General features: G+C 34.9%; 1 protein-coding gene and 1 pseudogene across 4 annotated transcripts in view; both read right to left on the reverse strand.

The window, feature by feature from the left end:
- Positions 1-12,365, reverse strand: part of GRM7 (glutamate metabotropic receptor 7) — a 988,889-nt gene that overhangs the window by 782,563 nt on the left and 193,961 nt on the right. The window lies entirely within an intron of this gene.
- On the reverse strand, positions 592-4,580 carry LOC128592324 (nucleoside diphosphate kinase 7-like; annotated as a pseudogene).

Here is a 12,365-nt window from a genome sequence, read left to right on the forward strand (position 1 = left end):
TGTTTAACATCAGCCTTACTACTACAGGAGTGAACTTCCAAGTCACAAGAGATTTCCAGACTTGCCAGGAGAATGTCTTGTTCTTAGTAATTCCTCAGATGAGTTATGATACTGGTGGCTGTTGTGGTAAGTATGAGGTTTAATCCTCTATAGCTGACAATCAAAAATTGCCATCAGTTAAATCGGCATTTATCTCCCACAGTAGAACAAAATTGAACTTTCTTTTTCTTTCCTTCTTTCCTTTTCTCTTCCTTCCTTCCTTCCTTCCTTCCTTCCTTCCTTCCTTCCTTCCTTCCTTCCTTCCTTCTCTCTCTCTCTTTCTTTCTTTTCTTTTTTTGAAAATACATCTTTATTTTGAACTTTATGATAAGCAATGCAGCACCCCACAGACTGGTGTTAAATATTGTCTATAGTGCAAAATCCATTGTTGCAAAAGCCGTATGTCATCATTGCCAGGAGTACAGTGCTCTTGTTGATCTTGAATTGAGTCAGATTAAAACAACCAACAACAAAAGAATGAACACATTCCTCATGTGCATGACTTACTCTTGTTGAAATGCCCAATCTGTGACTTTTTTACTCTCTATATTGCTAATTATCCAAGATCTTGAAGAAATACCAAACTTCTAATAGGCCATCCTCTGGAAAGATAAGTATAACAAGCAGCATTCTGGATCCTAGTTTTACCAAAGTTTGCTCTGAGGGTTCTAGGGCATAAATGCTGAGCAATTTCAGGATCAGCAGGTCCACAGAATTCTAAAAATGTCTTCATAAGATTCTTCTATTGAGTCTCCATAGCTACACAAGGCTGGAATACACTTCTCTCACCATCTCCTTATACTCTGACACTACTCCTTTATGAATTTCATAGAAATCTTCCACACAAACAGGACCCATATGGACCATCTGTATAGGGAAGATTTCAAACCTGCTTCTCAGATAGCCACCAGGATTTTTTACTGATGGCATGGGGCTTCACAGTGCAACAAATACAACTGGTAAATTTAGCAGTATTTTCTAGCCCACAACCTCCACTTGAAGGAAAAAACAACTCCATTTCTCTGGCTGCAGAAGCAAAACACTCAGGACCATGAGCTGCATTTTTTATGTCATTTGTTCCAAAGAGGGCTCTGAAGCTTCCAGAAGCATCTGTCTATGCCACCTCAGAGTTTGGAGGTTGAAGTAATCCTTTCCATTCATTGATGGCACCGTATCTTAAAATCTCCATGGCAATAATAGGACCACTCGTAATAAACTGGATTAGCTCACATTATAGAAGGGCCTTGATTGGTGGACTACATCAAAGCCCATTGTTTCTTTCCTTGAAATCATCATCATTTTGCATTTGGTTATAGTTATATAATAATAAACAAATCCAGCTTGGTTTATTATTTCAATTATTTCTCCAAATATTTCTTGCACATTGGATCTGATTTAACCAGGGCTATTGGTTTTTTTCTTTCTTTCTGCCCAGTTAATGAGTGCAAATGATCCCCACAGTAAAAACTAACATCAGCTGTTGAGAAAAGATACTCACTTTGTTGCCTATAAATAAATCTTCCAAGTGGATTATCATATTTGGTCTGCTTTAAAAAGGTACTATGGTCCTTTACCTCATGTATTTCAATAGATCCATCCCTGGGCAAAATAAAAGTTCATGATGTGGAAGAAGTGAAGCATTTGGATCATACCACTCATGGTTTTGGGATCTCAGCACAAAGCAGCAGGTAACATTGGAACAGGAAGACAGCACCACCAATGCCGTTATCAAGTTACTTTGGCTGAGCCAATGCTCCTTCTATTTCTTTCCTTTTTTTTTTTTTGAAACAGTCTCGCTTTGTCATCCTGGGTAGAGTGCTATGGCATCTTGGGATCAAGCGATCCTCTTGCCTCAGCCTCCCAAGTAGCTGGGTCTATAGGTGCCCACCACAATGCCCAGCTATTTTTTTAGAGATAGGGTCTCACTCTTATTCAGGCTGGTTGAATTTGTGAACTCAAAGCTATCCACTGGCCTCAGCTCCCCGGAGCGCTGGGATTACAGGCATGAGTCGCTGCGCCCATCCCATATTCTTCCTAAATCTAAACACTTGATATTAATCAACGTGCTATTCTATATTAACCAGTGAATGTGGCAAACAAAGCTTTAGTACCATAATTGTATTAAATACTTTTAATTATAAAAGCATATACAATTATTTGTTAATATAGAATTATTAGCATATTAATAGAAAATTATTTTTGAAAGGTGTAAGTGGCAGCACCCAGAGATGAGACTGGAGGGAAGATGTTCAAGCAGGTTTATTAAAAGGGACAGTGTCCTGCCTGGGCAGTGCAAAGAGGGCGTCTGTGTCTAGGTGCAGTAGGAGACCCTTTTTAAATGGGGGCATAGGGAAGTGGGTGGGCAAATTTCACAGCTTGCTCAGAGGGCTTTCATGAGTTAGGGTCTTTTGGCGTGGTCTTGGCGGTGGGGGGGACTAACAAGGTCCTTTGTGTTCTTTGGAGGGGTGCGAGGAGGAGGAGTGGAGGAGAGGAGGAGGAAGGAGAGGGTTCACATGGGGTTGCATTTAGACCCCCAACAATGTTGTTGAGAGTTTCTAGAATTACTTCATAGAACTTTATAGAGTTAGTTTTCTGGAACTATAGGTAACCTAGAGAAAGAAAATCTAATATAATAATTTTAAAAAATCTCAGTTTCTGGACTTTAAAAAGGCATCTGACTTTACAAAGTGCAATGGCTGCATGTGTTTATGCTCATAGAAGTTAAGATCTGAGTGACTCCCTCTGACTCAAATGAGGCTTCAGAGTAATTCCAGGAAATTTGATTAAATCACAACAGGAAAGCTGACCAAATACTAATTAATGCCTAAGGACAGAGAGGTGCCTATTGTACAAAACACATCCTATCTAGACCCTCAGTGAATTCATGGCCTTACTATGTCTCATTCATTGGCCTAAGCAGATCAATTAAGATAGAAATTAAGCAATAGAGATAGAGTATATAATACGTAGGTAAGGAAACATTCTGACATATGAAGTCCAGGTAAATAACAACACAGGAAGCATTGAACACCACCACCCACCGCAAAATCTTACTGAGCCTCCATTTCCCCAGCTAGAAAATTAGAATTGGAAAATATCTTAGAGTTACTTCCATCTAAATCAAAACATTAAGGTTTTTCTAAAGCAGATAGGCTACAGGTCATTCATTCTTTAGAAATACCACCATATTTTTTTTAAAGTGCAGTGATTTACCACCACTCAATTTTAAAGATAAAACATTGATATTTTGGAAAGGCAGCGTCTTTCCAAACCGTATGTCTAAATCTCTAGACATAGTTCTACTGTCTGGTGATAATCAATTCATTACTTTTCCTGTACTAATTTAGAATAGATTAGTTGAAATGAAGGATTATCTACAAAATAAAAGATATGTATAAATACAGGGGTAAACAGATTTCTGAGGTAATACTTACAAACTATTGTCATTAAAAGAACTTCTCAAAAGTTCCCTTAAGCCTTGAGAAACCTTTATTTGCATAGAAACAACCCATATGTTAATTGAAAATCATTACAGTCTACTAATTCCAACAAGTTTCCTAGGGATCTACCACAGACAGCACTTTGTTAACGGAGCTTTTCAGACCAAATGGTCTTAAAATAAACCTAATAGAATTTTCTTTAATATTTTCATTAATTCGCACCACATACACACAGAATTCCCCTACAAAGTCCAAATTAGTATGTTTAATTGTTCTACAGAATAATTTAGGAAATTAAATCAGATAAAAAAAAGAACAATGATATTTTCAAGTCATTCAAACTAATAAAAACATCTATGAGGTCTCAAGTAAAGTCAGGCACTAAATTATAATATTAATATAGAACAATTTAAATTCAAGTTAACAATGTGACAAAATACTAATTTTTTTTGTTATCGCACTATCTGAAAATGGGTACAATAATTTAATTGAATTAGGATGGCATAACTAATAAATATAGGTAAGGTGGTATCCCCAATGTTTTCTTTGCAGACCTCATAATGATTGGGACAGTGTAGCAAGTAGATCTCACAGAAATAAGAAGTCATCTTTCAGATTGGCAGGAGCTCCTTATCACTTGTAAAATTGGACATAACTTATACCTAAGTGAATAACAGTGGGTCTTTATATAACAAAAGCTGCTCATCATTTTGATTAATGCTAGAGGGTTATGAGTGTGTGTGTGTGTGTGTGTGTGTGTATGCAAAAAAAAAAAATTCTCAAGATGACTCCCCCCAACTCCTTATGCAAAAGAGAAGACAGAGGCCTCAGGCACCTGTAAAGAACTGGCCTCACAGATCTTTCATGAAAGGAATTTCCTTGCTGCCTTCCCAGAAGTAAGAACATGTAAATTGTTATCTTTTGGTCCGTAGGGTATATCTCGGCCTTAAAATTAAAATCTGTTCCATACCACACTAATGAAGTATAAGTTTGTCTTCACAGGTGCAAAACAGAGATAATACAGGATCAGACTTTCTGCCAGTTACCCAGGGACACCTACCTAATTGATGTTCCTTCACCTCCTTTCCGCACTTCTAACATTCACCTTATTGTATATGAAATGTAGATTTTTCTGAGTCTCACAAGAATATAATCATTGTTTTCTCACTACTTACGTACCCTGCCTTTGTTTTTTTCTTTCTCTCTGGCCTACACCCCTTAAATACTGAAAATTCTAAATTTCCTACAGGAAAATCAGCTACAGGTTTGTCTGTGGCTTGTGTTTTCTCAGGTGCTTTGGCTTAATAATCCTTCATTGACTGAGATTTTTGCTTCAGTAACATACATAGGTCAACTTATACAATACTTAGACTTGATTTTTATGCACAAAGGAGATTATTAGCTTGAATTCAAAAAAATTATCCTCTGCCTGTGAAAGGATGAATTAAAAAAAAAATGTTGCAGCAAATTTTCCTCACCTTGTTTGTTTGGAAACCTAAGAGTAGTTATTGGTATTAAAAACAGTCTTGAAAAAGACTGATCTAACAAAAGTTAAAAGCAGATCTCAAAAGAATGGAACTGCTTTCAAGTAACTTAACTGTACACTAGAACAAAATACTCCACTGACAAAAAGAATGTAGCAATCCACCAAACCACAACGTAATGTGAACAACATTCAGTGTCTCATCAAAATTGCCCTTTTGTCTCAAAAAATTAAAAATTAATTTAAAAAACCCTAGAAGATAATATTAGGTGGAAAAAATGGACAGAAACAGTGAGAATGGATCTGGCACAAAAGATGTTAAAATAAAGGCTAGGTGTGGTGGGTCATGCCTTAATCCTAGCACTCTGGGAGTCTGGGGCAGGAGGATCCCTTGAACTCAGGAGTTAGAGACCAACCTGAACAAGAGAGAGACCCCTTCTCTAAAAACAGCAGGGTGTCTTGGCTACCTCTGTAGTCTCGGCTACTCAGGAGGCTGAGGCAAGGGGAGGGCTGGAGTCCAGGATTTTGAGGTTGCTGTGATCTGTGATGCTACAGCACTCTACCCAGGGTAGAGTTAAGAAAAAGAAGTTAAAATAACTATTACAAATATTCTCTAATATATTTGGAAGGCAGAGAAAAGCATGAGCAATACGTGAAAGAAATGGAAACTATGAAAAAAGATTCAAATGAAATGTATAGATGAAAGTATAATAACTGAAATGAAAAGCACATGGGATGAAATTAAAAGCCTAGGAGTAGGTTAATGAAAGTGAACAGGATGCAGTAGATAGCATCTAAAACAAACAATGAGGAAAAAAGATTTGGTAAAAACGAGCAGAGTGTCAATCAGTGAACTGCTGGAATATGTCAAGCAGCATAGCCCATTAGAGAAGAGTGTACCAAGGAGACACAGGAGGAGAAAGCTGAAAAATCCACAAATATTTAAAAGAAATTAATATTTTTATAGTCAATACAGATTAAGCATCTCTATTCTGAAAATCTGAGATTAAAAATGTTTCAAAATTTGCAACTTTTTAAGCACCAACATGAAACCACACATGAGAATTTCTCACAGGAATTTTTGTAACAGGTCACGGTCAAAACCTTTCTTCATGCACAAAATCACAACAATATTATACAAATCTACTAAGGTTTCATGTATAAGGTGAATACACATAATTCACATAAATAAGCTTAGTGTTTAGACGAGGTCCCTTCCCCAAGCTATCTCATTATGTATGTATACCAAATATTCCAAAGTCAGAAAAAGCCACAAATTTACCAAATCCAAAAAACTGCTGGTCTCAAGCAATTTGGATAAGGCTTCACAACCTGCTTAAACTACTAAACAGAGATCCAAGTAATTCAATGAACCTGAAGCAGAATAAATGAAAAGAAAACAACAGCACATCATCATCAAATTGCTAAAAATTGTTAGTAAAGAAAAAACTTAAAAGCAGCAATTAAAAAAAAATGTACACATGCACCAAAAAAAAAAAAAAATGATAATAATGATAGCAGACTTATCTTCATAGACAATAAGCAAACCAGATAGATGGTTACTGAGTGAAATCTTGGGGGAGTGAACAAAGAGGCCAGGGTGAATAATTTTACTTCAGTTAAAATACCCTTCAAAACTAATGGCAAAATATATATTCTTTCCCTTAAGGTGAGAACTTTAAAAAGTCCTAAATGAATTCAAAGAAAGTCCTTCAGACAGAGGAAAATTATACCAGGTAGATATCTGGGTATACACCAAGGGATAAAAGGCACTAGATACATTTAAGATAGAGAAAATATTTTTAAAAAGTATTTTTCATTGCTTCAATCTCTTCAAAATGTAATTGGATATTTAATGTCAAAATTTAAAGTCTCAATATATTTAAAAGAAATGAAGTCATACAAACTATGTACTCTGAATATACCAAGATTAAATTAGAAATGCAAAAAGAAGTGATACCTGGAAAATTCTCATCAGATCTGGAAATTAAACAGCACTTCTAAAAACATACAAAGCCCATGGAAGATAGCACAGGATGATTATAAAACTCCTTAAACTAAATGAAGGTGAAAATGTATGGGACATGTGCAAATAAATTGATGTTTAAAGATAAAATTCATAGCATTTAACACTTATATTACAATAATTTCAAATACAACATTTAAGTTTTCACTTAAAGAAACTGGGAAAGAAAATAATGAACTAACCCCCTCTAAAAAACAGTAGAAAGAATTATAATAAGACCAGAAATCAGTACATTTAAATAGAAAGAAAGTAATAAAACTAAGAGTTGGTTCTTTGAGAAACATCAGTAAAATTGATAAACCACTAGGGAGACTGAACAGGGAAAAGAGAGAAGACAGAGATTACCAATATAAGAAATAAAACAGAGGGCGGCACCTGTGGCTCAGTTGGTAAGGCGCCGGCCCCATATACCGAGGGTGGTGGGTTCAAACCTGGCCCCGGCCAAACTGCAACCAAAAAATAGCCGGGCGTTGTGGAGGGCGCCTGTAGTCCCAGCTACTCGGGAGGCTGAGGCAAGAGAATCGCTTAAGCCCAGGAGTTGGAGGTTGCTGTGAGCTGTGTGAGGCCACAGCACTCTACCGAGGGCCATAAAGTGAGACTCTGTCTCTACAAAAAAAAAAAAAAAAAGAAATAAAACAGAGTATGTAACTGTAAATCCATAGACATTTAGAGATAAATGAGATATAAGGTAATTCCACTGAATCATAAATCTAAAAAAAATTTAATTATAAAAAGTGTATATATTTATAGTAAACAATATGATGTTTTGATACATGTATAGATTATAAAATGGCTAAATTAAGCTATTTAACATATGAATGACCTCACTTTCTTACCTTTTTCTTGTTGTTGTTGTTCCCTGAGAGCATTTAAAATCTACTCTTGGTGATTTTCTAATATGGCTTATATTGTTATTAACTATAGTCACTATGATGTACAAAAGATCTATCCATTCATTCCTCTAGTCCATTTAAAAATTAGTGCCTTTTGACCAACATCTCTGCAATTCTGCACTTCCTCAGATTCCACTGACTACTATTCACTCGGTTTTTACTGAGTTCAACTTCTTTCACACTCCATATGTAAGTGAAATTATGCAGGATTTGTCTTTCTGTGCCTGGCTTATTTCACTGTACATCATGTCCTCCAGGTTCATCTATGTTGTTGCAAATGGCACAATGTCCTTCCTTTTAAAGAGTACCCCATTGAGTATACTGCATATACCACATCCTCTTTGCTGTTCATCCATTGATGCACAATGAGATTAGTTTATATACCTTGGCTATTGCAAACAATGTTGCCAAAAATATAAGAATGCAGATATCTCTTCAATATACTGATTATGTATTCTTTGAATCAATACCTACATCTAAGGCCATTTGGTGTTGTTAGAATACTTGAGGATGGGTAATTTATGAAGGAAGAGGTTTGTTGAGCTCACAGCTCTGGAGGCTGGGAAGTTTAAGGGGCATAGTGCCACCAGATGCTCAGCTTCTCATGGGGGCTTTTGTGCTGTATCAAAACGTGGCAGAAGGTCAAAAACCCACTCTCAGGACCCAAACCATCCCTGTGAGACCTCATCCAGTCTTACTGGAGGGAGAACTCACTCTCTACCCACTGGCCATTCATGAGGAATCCAACCCCATGATCCAAACACCTCCCACAAGGCTCTCCTTCCCCCAAAAAAACACATCAGAAATTAAATTTCAATAGGAGTTTGGGTGGTGAAAAACCATATCTAAACCATAGCAACCCAGGGGTGGAATTGCTGGATCATGTGACAGTTCTATTTTTAATTATTTGAGGAATCTCCATATACTTTCTTTATAATGACATAGGAATGTACGTTCTTACCAACAGTGTAAAAGAGTTCTTTTTTCTCCTCACCCTTGTCAATAATCATCATCTTTCGTCTTGTTGTTAGCAGCCATTATAATAGGAAAAAGGAATATCTCAATGCAGTTTTAGTTCGCATTTTCCTGGTGAATAATGATATTAAACATGTTTTCATGTTGTTTTCCAATTTTTAATTGGGTTATATATTTCCTTATTATTGGGTTGTTTTAGTTCCTTATGTATTATGGATACTAGCCTCTTATGAGATGTGTGTTTTTCAGATGTATTTTTCCATTCTATGTGTAGTTTCTATGTTCTGTTTTTTTTTTCTTTTGCTTCACAGAAGCTTTTTAGCTTGTTATAATTCCATTTGTCTATTTTTGCTTTTGTTGCCTGTGCTTTTGGAGTCAAACTCCAAAAATCCTGGTCCAGACCAATGTTGCGGAGTTTTCTTCTAGTATTTCCACAGTTTCAGTTCTTATCGTGAAGTCTTTGACACATTTTGAGTTGATTTTTGTATATGGTTTATGAGATAGGGTTTAATTTTATTATTCTGCATCTGGTATCCAGTTTTCCCAGTACCATTTACTGAAGAGACTGCTCTTTCCCTGTTAAGAATAATGATATTTACATACATACATGAGCCCAAACATACACACTCACTACTGAATTATATAACTCAAAAAATTGAATTTTACATTATATGAATTTTATATCAATAAGTATACGAAGAGCATAATCAATTTTATGTTCATTGCTCAGAAAGATTAATAGACAAATCCCTTAAAAGATTCAAACTATCTAGCCGGGCGTTGTGGCGGGTGCCTGTAGTCCCAGCTGCTCGGGAGGCTGAGGCAAGAGAATCGCTTAAGCCCAGGAGCTGGAGGTTGCTGTGAGCTGTGTGAGGCCACGGCACTCTACCGAGGGCCATAAAGTGAGACCCTGTCTCTACAAAAAAAAAACCAAAAAAACAAAAAAACAAAACAAAAAAAAAAAGATTCAAACTATCAAATCTCACTCAACAAGCTACAGAAGATCTGAGTAACCCTACAACTATAAGAAATAAATTTTAATTAAAAACTATTCCTCAAAGAAAACTCCAATTCTACTAAGAATTTATGGAAGAAGCACTTACTCTTCCGCAAGACAGATGAAGAATAATCACTTCCTGACTTATATTTTAAGGCCAGTATTACACTGATATTAAAACCAGAAAGCCTTTAGTAGGAAAAATAGCTAAAGACTAATAATATTCTTCATGAATACAGATGTGAAAATCTTTAACAATATTTCACAAAATTATATTCAGCATCATAAATAGTATAGTATATCAAATGCAGTTTATTCCAGAAATTATGTATGGATACCAATTAATGTAATTTGCCATATTTCATGAGAAAAGACAGAGAAAGGGGGCAGAAGAGAAAGGAGCAATAGAGAAGAAAAACGCAATTATTTCAATATAAGCAGAGGCAATTTTTTTTTTTAAAAATTTAATATCCAATTATGATTAACAAGAAAAACTCCAGGAACTAGGAATAGAATGAATTTCCTCAATCTAATAAAGGACTTGAAAGATATAAATCAGAGTAATAATGAAAGAATGAATTCTTTCCCCCTAAGATTGGGATTCAAGCAAGAATAACTGATCTCATTATGTTTATTTAACCTTGTACTGAACATTGTATCCAGTATAATAAGTTAACAAAAAAAAATTGAAAGGTATAGATCATAAAAGGTAAGATAAAAATTTAATTTATAGTGTACCTATTTAGAAAATTCACATCACACAATATAAGATCAATATAGAAAAATCCAATGTATTTATATATGCTAGCAATGAAAAATTGAAATAAAAATATTATTTATAATAATAGAAAAACATAAAATACCTACATGTTGAGGAATACATATGAAAGGCTTATAGAATAAATATATAAGACATTATAGAAATTAAAGGAATCCAACATACTCTGCTCAATATTGTAAAGGTATAAATGGATGTAAAATAGATTTATAGATTCATTTTAATGTCAGTCAAAATTTTAGAAAGAATTTTGTAGAAATTGACAAAGTAATTCTAAAATTGATATGGGAAAACAAAGGACCTGTAATAGCTTTAACAATTTTGAAAAAGTAATAAAACTGAGGGCCGTACCACCTGACTTCAGAACTTATTTTAAAGCTATCATAATAAAGATCATGTGTTTTTCATATAAAGACAGTCATATAGGTCACAGAAGGGAATAGACACAGAAATGAAACCTTTATATATAGTCCATTGATTTTTGAAGAAGGTATCAAGCCAATCAATCAAGAAAGAGTAATATTTTCAACAAATGATACTGAAACAATTGGGTATCAATACAGAAAGATTAACCTCGGATCTACTGTACAACATACATGAAATTGACTTCAAATTGATTGCAGACTTAAATGTGAAAGTTAAAACAATAAAACTTCTAGAGGAAAGCACAGGAAAACATTGAGTTAGGCATAGATTTTTAAAAATAAGACACAAAAGTACAAACGTTAAAAATACAAACATGAATATATTGAACTTCTTCAACATTTCTTTAAAATGTTCTTCATTAAACACTATTAAAAAACTGAAAATGAGTGCTATCCCCGGCAGAAATACTTGTGAAATATATATTCAATAAGTTACTTATTTCCAGAATATATAATTAAAAAATGAGTAAAGGATTTGAATAGACATTTTACCAAAAATGTCATATAAATAGTAAATAACTGCATGAAAAGGTTTTATCATTATGCTTTAGAAAAACCAAGTTAAAACGCAAATGAAATACCAATATACACCACCTAGAATGACTCACATTAAAAAAGACTAAACCATCAGTGTCATTACGACTTTGGATCAACTGGCACACTTATTTAATGCTGGTGGGAATTTAAGATGATACAGCCACTTTGGAAAATGGTTTAGCCATTTCTTATGAAGTTAAACATGAGTTCACCATAAAACCCAGCAATAAACTACTAGTTATTTTCCCAAGAAAAATGAAATGGAGACATATGTCCATTCAAGTGCTTGTTCACAAGTGTTTATAACAGCTTTATCCTTAAGAACCCCAACCAGGAAAGAACGACAGTGTCCATCAACTAGGGAGTATACAAGCTATCACGTACACAAACAAAAATATACTGTTCAGCAATACAAAGAAATGATCAGCTGAGGCCTGCAATGACATGGGTGCATATCAAAAAGAATAAACTGGATGAAAGGGGTAGGACATAAAAATTATATATTTTTACTCCATTTATCAAGCAAGCCAAACTGGATCAAACGAAAGCAAAACAATTGCTGCCGGGGTTTGTGTGAGTGTGCTGGGGGGAAAGAGAGCCGAAAGTGGAAAAGGGGGGATGAGCTAAATTCAAAGAGGTATATGTAACTCACATAAATTTAGAGGGTAATGGGATAATTCTTTCCCTTGATTGTAGTAGAGATTTAGATTTTTAGACTTAATGGGATCATACACTTGAATTAATGAATTTTTAATATAAATTAGACCTCAGT

This window comes from Nycticebus coucang, chromosome 8, assembly GCF_027406575.1.
Source record: "Nycticebus coucang isolate mNycCou1 chromosome 8, mNycCou1.pri, whole genome shotgun sequence".
NCBI lineage: Eukaryota > Metazoa > Chordata > Mammalia > Primates > Lorisidae > Nycticebus > Nycticebus coucang.